This window comes from Miniopterus schreibersii (genome assembly GCF_964146895.1).
Source record: "Miniopterus schreibersii genome assembly, chromosome: X".
Taxonomy (NCBI): Eukaryota; Metazoa; Chordata; class Mammalia; order Chiroptera; family Miniopteridae; genus Miniopterus; species Miniopterus schreibersii.
Genome location: NC_138104.1, coordinates 93,432,494 through 93,441,531, shown reverse-complemented (window position 1 = coordinate 93,441,531; position 9,038 = coordinate 93,432,494).

Genomic DNA, 9,038 nt, shown 5'->3' with positions numbered 1-9,038 from the left:
GGAGTCCTTCGTTTTCCTTTTGCACTGGGCCCCACAAGTCCCGGCTCTGCACCTGGCTGAGCATCACAGCAGAGGGCACTACAATATTGCCGGGTAGGTCAGTGGGTTAGAGTCATCCTGATACACCAAAGTTGTAGTTTCGATCCCCGGTCAGGGCACACACAAGAGTCAACCAATGAATGCATAAATAAGTGGAGCAACAAATCAGTGTTTCTCTCTCTTTCTCTCCTTTTCTCTCTCTAAAAAATCAATAAATTAAAAAAAAAATTACATGGCAAAGGCTGTGAGTCTGGGGAGGGGTAAAGAATTGGGCTCTCTGTGCAATTCACCACACCCTGCATTCTATAGCCTGGGAAATTTTTTATTTTGTGGGGACAGAGGGAGTGGAGTCTCTCAAAACACTCATATCTTTGAAATTGCATCTCAAGAGTGATAAAGGATGACACTGGATTTAGTAGGAACCATTGACCATATGTAGATTCTGTTTAAAGTTTATAAATGAGATAATTTGGAGCCAATTGCTAGTTTATCTCTCAAGTTCAAACACAGGAAAGTCTTAGCTGGTCTTGCTCACTTCTGACATCCTTGGAAGAGTAGTTTTGCTAAGGAGACCATAAATTACTCTGATTAGATAGTCCCGTAGGCCCTGGGGGAAGCTAGATAGAAGCCATAGTAGACAGTCCCAGCCGGAAAATATCCTACTCCTGCCCTGTCCCACCACACTGATTTTCTCTTCTTTACGTAAAACGTCTTTGCTGTTATCTTCTTTGCATTCTTTGATCAGCTTTCTATTATTTTTATTATAAATGAACTTACAAATTTGGTGGAAAATTCAGACACGTGCCCAAGGTCACTTAGCTAGTAACCAGAAGACCCAAGACTAGAACGCATATCTTCAGGTTTTCCTTTTATTTAGAATGAGAGTTGCACTGTATGTTTATAGGCTATTAAATCATTTTTGTAAGTATCACTTTAGAGCAACATATTTTTATTGTTTGGTCTTTTTTTACTTTACTGAGATATATACCTCCATCTGGCCCCAAAAAGTTTAGTTTGCACAAAAACATTATCATGGGTCGTTTTTAAGACTTTGAGAAAGTTCTTCTCTGGCAATTCTATTAACCATTAGACAAGAAATTAGAGCAAGCAACCCACTGCCTGCTTAATTCAGCTCTTCAGAACAGTTTCACTTCGGAATATGTGCTTCCATCTCAGAAATGATTAGTGGATGGTTAAATTGCAAGAGGAGAGACAATGAACATTTTGAATGAAAGGGTATATAATGAGAGAGTTTGAAGTGGAAGAAAATTGCTCGCAAATAGAACAGGGTTTTGAACAAGAGACAGACTGGCCCAGCTATTTATATACATTACCAGTTTCAATCATTACATGGGCTCCTTTTCAGTTCCGGCAAGTGTTTCTTAACCTGCTGAATGCTTCAGTTATACTGCTGGAGTTATACTGCTAAAAATACAGGTACGTTGTCCACCTGGAGCTCCCTGGGAAGGTGTGCTGCCAATCCGATGGCTTAGGAGCCGGATAGAGCTAGTCTCTCTCCCTTCTCTCTTTTATTTCTCTTCTCGTTCCTGGGCCCAGAGTGGGGTGGGTCCATGGAGAGATGCATTTGCTGAGGACCTTCACCCGCAAAGATAGGACTTCCTCTCTGTGGCCTGGGAAAGCCAGGAACAGCTCTGGCTGATTGCTCATAGAAGCTCTAAGAGGCCAGGCACGTCACCCAGATAAACGCAGGCCAGGCAGGTCAGGTGTAAGGTTTTTCAACTTCTCCGGGACTTGATCCTGCTAGTGTGGTGGTCATAGAGATCAATGGAAACTTTCAGGGGCAAAACATTTTTTGCTCTGGCCGGGTGGCTCAGTTGGTTGGAGCATCATCCCAAAAGGTTGCGGGTTTGATTTCCGGTCAGGGCACATACCTAGGATGCAGGTTCAATCCCCGGTCCTGGGTGCATGCGAGAGACAACCGATTGGTGTTTCTCCCTCTCTCTCTCTTTCCCCTCCTTCCTCTCTGAAAATCAATAAAAACATATCCTTAGGTGAGGATAAAAAAACCTAGAAAAACAAAAAACATCTTTTTCATTTATCCATTAATCTCTCGCATACTGAAGAATTGTTTAACATCTGCCAGGCAGGAGACACCTATGGGGGCTGCTCAGTCATTCTGGCAAGTCCCCATGAGGATGGGCCGGTGCGTGAAGACTCCCCGTCTCCTGGTCTCTGGTGGACCATTTTGAGGTAGATTTTGTGCAGGCCCTCGGACAGTTGAGCTACTCTTGGTGAAAAGGAGAACTGCCCACAGTCAGCTACCTGAACTCACGATGTTGCCTAGGCACCTGCATTTGGAGAGAACTGAAGCTAAGTCCCAGTATTTGCATCTGTTCAGAAGAACTGGCTGAGAGTATAACCGACAGGAAGGCACCGGCAAAGGACACTGGCAGACACACCGCAGAAACAGCCTGTGTGAAACATATGACAGTAGACTCCTATGACCTCCTGGTGCATCTGTGAGCAACCAAAATCACTCCCTTGATGACCGATCCAGAGTTCAAGGATGGAATGCCCTGACTGCTGTGGACCTGGACCCCACAGGTTAATGTCCTGGGGGTTGACCTGGTCAGGAGAGATTGAAGACGTGAAAACAGCCTTGCTGGTAGCTGGGTCTTGATGCCTCCAACTGAAGATAAACAGCACTCACGAAAAATAAATACTGTCCAGAGAAGACCAGTCCATGACCACGTTTGGAACTAGACAGAAACAAGGCCGCTTCTCAATAAGGAAACTGATGAACAGTCCCCCTCCTTTGACTAACAAGATTCACTCCTGCTCCTTTACCAATCACAATTCTAGCCCCTTAATTTTCCCATCTCTCAAAGAAGAGAAAATGCCAAATTATTATATTCTCTCTGCCTCTTGACAGCATGGAATGCAGAACATGCCCCCGCTTCCTTAAGAATCCCTCAACACTTGCCCTGGCCAGGTAGCTCAGTTGGTTAGAGTGTCGTCCCGATATGCCAAGGTTGCAGGGTCAATCCTGGTTGGGGCACATAAAAGAACCAACCAATGGATGCAGAAATAAGTGGAACAACAAATCAGTGTCTCTCTCTCTCTCTCTCTCTCTCCCCCTTCTTCCTTCCTCCCCCCTCTAAAATCAATTTTAAAAAAAAAGAATCCCTCAACACCTGCCTAAATCCTGTAATTACCCCTTCCCTGGTCCCTCTTACTAAAATGCCACACGGTCCCTGGAGTGAGTTCCTGCTAGCTGCAGCAAGCTAACAGAGCTAATTTGATTTGATTACAGGTGTGCTAAGGAAAAGACACCAAACGTCACCATTTTCAAATGTCTGCCATTTCTTCTTCTTTCCTCTCTTCTCTTTGTCCTACATAAATCCTGTTTTTGCCTCTGTAAGATGGAATTGATCTACTAGTGGCTTCTTTTGTATACATGCAAAATAGCGTGTTAATAGATCCTTATTTATGTCTCTGAGTCAGTCTGCACTGTGGTAGATGGTTACTGAAGATGTGGCAGTAATAGCAGAGGTCCCCATTATGGCTCCATATAGTTGATGCCTTAAATTCAAAATCATGCATCTCTCTTTTTAAAATTCCCCTCAGCTATTTCTTCCAACTTGGGCTTCAGGTTTCCAACAAGTTGCTTAACTCTCCTCTGCAGTCCACCAGAACATAAACAAAAAACCCCCAAACCCTCAAACTCCAAAATAACATCAGAAAAGCTTCCCCATTTGACATCCTCAAAGATAGACCACATGTTAGGACACAAAACAAGTCTCTACAAGTTCAAGAAGACTGAAATAATATCAAGCATCTTCTCAGACATTTACTCCATGGAGTACTATGCAGCTGCAAAAAAGAAGGATCCCTTACCTTTTGAGACAGCATGGAGAGACCTGGAGAGCATTATGCTAAGCAAAATAAGCCAGGCAGAGAAAGACAAGTACCACATGATCTCACTCATATGTGGAATCTAATGAACAAAATAAACCAATGAACAAAATAGATTCAGAGACACAGAAGCATGGAACAGACTGAGGGATCTCAGAGGGAAGGCAGGGGTAGGGGAGTGGGCAGGGAGAGATTAATCTAAGAACTTATATGCATATGTGCATAACTCATGGACACAGACGATAGTGTGGGGAAGGCCTGGGGTAGGGGCCAGGTGCAGGGTGGAGGGGATCAGTGGGGGGGAAAAGGGACATCTGTAATATTTTCAACAATAAAGATTAAAATAAAAAGGAACTTCAGCTAACCCCCAGCTTTTCTTTTCCTCATGCATGTAGGAGAAGAGGGGCAGTAAAAAAAAGCTTTCCCCAGTTTATTAGGCAGAGCAATTTGCCTCGCTCAAGCCTCTATCTCAACACTCAGCTCATTTGCAGATCTAAAGGCTCATTGTGAATGAGAAATGGAAACTAATCCGAATGTCCAATAATAGGAGAAGAGTTAAGAATGAGTGGACTACCTTGCAACCTAGAAGAGGCAATTAAGGCAACCTAGAAACAAGGAAAATTGTGTATGAAACAATTGTTTATAAAAATTAAACATACTACAAGATAAGGTGAACAGCTTGACTACAACTAGGTAACAATCATCTATGTGTAGCTTGGGGCCTAAACTGGGTACTAGGAGGAATTTATACTAGGTATGACTTTTTAAAAAATTGAATTTATTGGGGTGATATTGGTTCACAAAACCATACAGGTTTCAAGCATACAACTCAACAAAACATCATCTACACAGTGCATCGTGCACCCATCACCCCGAGTCTCTTTCCATCCCCATTTCCCCCACCCCCTTTGCCTGCCTCCATCTACCCCACCCCATTTCCCTCTAGCTATCACCACACTGTCATCTGTGTTTCTGTGTTATATATATAATGTTTTTTAATCCCTTCATCTTTTTTTATCCAGCCCCACCCTCCTCCCGCTGATAGCTGTCAGTCTGTTCCATGCTTCCATGCCTCTGTTTCTGTTTTGTTCCTCAGTTTATTTTATTCATTAGATTCGACATGTGAGTAATATCATATAGTACTTGTCTTTCTCTGATGGACTTATTTCATTTAGCACAATCCTTTCCAGGTTATGACTTTGATGGCATGAGCGGTAGGCTCTATTTGAATGAGAAATAAAGGAACCTGATGGAAAGGACCAGGGTTTGGGAATACAGTGAAGTGAGTGAGGCGCTTGCACAAAATTTAACGAGTGCCAAACAAACAAAAAAGCTTCAGTAATCAAGATTTAAAATATTTTAATAAAATATTTTAAAAATCAGAATTAAGGCCCCTCCAAAATCCATGATGAACACAGTATCAAAGGTTGAAGCAAAGATTCGACCCTGCAATTGCATAACTCTGAGAGTGAGCACCGCACTTGCCTCGCCCTAGTCCTGGCCCTGGTAAGGACAGTGACCAGCCATGCAGGGCCGCTGGCTCTCTCCCACCTCTGGGACTGGGCCCCACTGAGATACAAGCCACTCCTTACTAACCCCCCAAAGAGGGAGAGTCTGAATGCACACACTGGGTTAGGGAATGGTTGACAGAGGGAAGATATTTCCACGTACATACAGCAGTCAGTCCCCTCTTGGCTGTGGTTTGGCTTTCTGAGGTTTCAGTTACCCACAGTCAACCACAGTCCAAAAAAATGAAATGCAAAATTCCAGAAACAAAAAGTTCGTGTTTTAAATTGTGCCCTGTTCTGAGTAGCATGATGAAATCTCACACCGTCTTGCTCAGGATGTGAATCATTCCTTTGGCCTCAAATCTCCACAAGGTAGATGCTCGTCTGTCAGTAGCTTCTCAGGTATAAGATCGACTATTGCTGTATCTTAGTGCTTGCGTTCAACTCACCCCTATTTTACGGAATATTGGTCCCAAAGCACAGGAGCAGTGATGCTGGCAATTTGGACATGCCAATGAGAAGCCGCAAAGTGCGCCCTTTAAGTTAAAAAAAAAGTGTATGTATAAGAAAAAACATAGTCTATATAGGGTTCGGTACTATCAGCGGTTTCAGGCATCCGCTGGAGATCATGGAAAATACTTCCTGCAGATAAGGGGGGACTACTGTAGTCCAATGTCAGATAGATCTTCCAGGGGCTCTAGTTGGAATAAGGAGCTATAGCAAATAAAAGTGATCACCATGCAATTCTCCATAAAGAGCCACTCTAAGAATGCAACCTAATTAGGTGACTCTTGGAGATTTTTTTTTAAAATATACCTTTATTGATTTCAGAGAGAGGAAAGGAGAGAGAGAGAGAGAAAAACATCAATGATGAGAGAGTCATTGATCGGCTGCCTCCTGCATGCCCCCTGCTGGGGATCGAGCCCACAACCCGGTCATGTGCACTGACCGGGAATCGAACCCCGATCACCTGGATCCTAGGTCGACGCTCAACCGCTGAGCCACGCCCGGCCGGACTTGGAGATTCTTAGAGTCATGCCTATCAGTCAGAAACAACAAAACACATCATTATAGCAACCTGGGGCCCTTGGGCACCACTATCCTTGTAGGAGCAAAAGTTCAAGGAGGTGCATTATGTCTATAAATAATATATGTGGGACAAACCAGAATCCCTCCCTCCCCAGGAGCCAGAAGGCAGGCAGTTGGAGATGATATTTCTGTATATTCTGTAGATTGGGGGCTGAGGTAGAGAGATCCAGTTTTGTAATTGTTGTAAACTGCCAGATGAAGGGTGACCTGTGGAAATATGCAAATATGCAAGGACTAGAGGGTAAAGACCCTGAACAAAAATGACTATATCAGAGAAATAGCATAATGGTTATAGAAAATCTTTTAAAATTTGCCCAGCCAGAGTGGCTCATTTGGTTGAGTGTTGTCCTGTACACTGAAAAGTTGTCAGTTTGATTCCCGATCAGGGCACATACCTGGGTTGCAGGTCTGGGCACTGCAACTGATTGATGTTTCTCTCTCTCTCTTTTCTCCCTTCCTCTCTCTAAGCATGTCCTCTGGTGAGGATTAAAGTTTTAAAAAATCTTTTAAAGTTTTTCTTAGTGTTTTAATGTAATGTTTGCAATTAATAAAAGGAAGCATGAAGAAAGTCTCACGGCCACAAAGTTACCTACGTGGAACATGGCACCATAGTCTGGAGTTCAGCAAACTTAAATGATAATATCTCACGTGATTATCTGAGCACGAAAGGTGTGAAAGGTTTTATCGAGATCAAGATCTTAGTTTTCCCATTGGTCATCTTATTAGAAAATGCTAGGTCAAGTTCCTATGAAGATACAGTGCCTGTAGGATGAGCAGGCATTGCTAAAATAAACATTCTGTATTAAAATTTAAAACTAAATAAGAGGGCTCCAGGCAGGGAGGGGCCTGTTAGCTAGATCTTCCCGTGTCCCATCGTTTCTAAGTCTCCCAGCAAGGATTTTCCTGCCAGGTGTCTTCTGCTCTTTCTCAACTACCTATAAATCGTCTATTCTCACTTCTGAAATCTAATACCCTGTTTTCCCCTTTCTCCTTTGTCCAAAATGTCTTATATGCCTCACTGTCTTGGGAATTTTCATGCCTACATGAATTCCCCATGTGCATGTATTAAGCTCTGATTTTTTTCCTATTAAAAAAAAACCTATGGCTAGTGATTCTGATGTGTAGCCAAGATTGAGAACCAATGAGACTAGTGCTGTCCAACAGAACTTTCTGCAGTGATGCAAAGGTTATACCTGCACTGTCCAATAGACTGGCCACTAGCCACATGTGGCTCTTGAGCACTGAAATGTGACTAATGTGGTGGAATTTTAAATTTCATTTAATTTTAAGTAATTTAAATTTAAATGTAAATAGCTTGGGACTCTGCTCTTTATGAGCTCACCAGGAGATTTTCCAGAGCAACATTTGGCAAACTTATTGGGGACATTGGCAAAATCCAGATTCTGATTCAGTAGGTCTGGGATGGGGTCTAAGAGTCCACATTTCTAATAGGTGTCTAAGGTCTGCCGATGCTGCTGGTCGGGGGACCATGCTTTGGGCAGCATGGCTATAGATTTTGGTTGGACTTTTGTGTGTTTTTAAAGTAAATTTAGAGTGGATTTACTCAAATGTTAACCATTTTCAAATGTTCTATTCAGTGAAATTTTTTCAAAATTTATTTTTTTAATTGCGGTAAAATTGACATATAACGTGGAAATTTAATGAGTATGCATTGATTTGATGCATTTATATATGGCAATATGATTCCCACCATAGTGTTAGCTAACACCTCTAGCATGTCACATAATTATTTTTGTGTGTGTGGTGAGAACATTTAAGATCTAGTCTCTTAGCAGTTTTGAAATCTATAATACAGCATTGTTGACTTGAATCACTATGCTGTGCATGAGATCTTCAAGACTTACTCATCTCTACCTGCGATAACCTTTGATAACGTCTCCTCAATTCCCCCACCAGGGCAAGAGGTGTCTGGGACATCAACGGACCTTTCATTTCCCTCCTCTTATTCAAATCTGGTCAGCTACTTTTTATCCTCATGCTCCAATTCCCTACACACTGGAAATGCCAGCGACACCTTAAAGACTAGAAATCCAAGGTAAGAGGCATCCTGATCATATTGTATTTTGTACAGTGCATTATTTTTCTTTCACAATTTACTGCCTGTTCTGGAAAAAAAGAGAGCCTGCGTGTGTATGTGTGTGTGTGTGTGTTGAGAATGATAGTCAATATGCATAGCAAAAGTGTTGTTTCAAAAATTTGCTAGTTGCCACAGATCGCCATGACTGGAAAATGCAGGCTCTGCACAGCTTATGGCACGGAAATGGGGTTTGATATGTATTTGTCAATGTTAAACAGTCGTATTTCCTATAGCTATTAGAAAAATTTCCTAAAATTATTGCTAACATTTGATAATAAGTGAAGATTCCCGGTTAGTAAATGGAAGAGAAAAGGGGATTTTTAGTGGGTCAGAAAGATTAAATTGTCTTAACATGGACTGAATTAAGTCTCAGGAAGTTAAATGGATAGTAATGGGCTCCCCTCCCCCCACACTGGGGTGCTCCATGT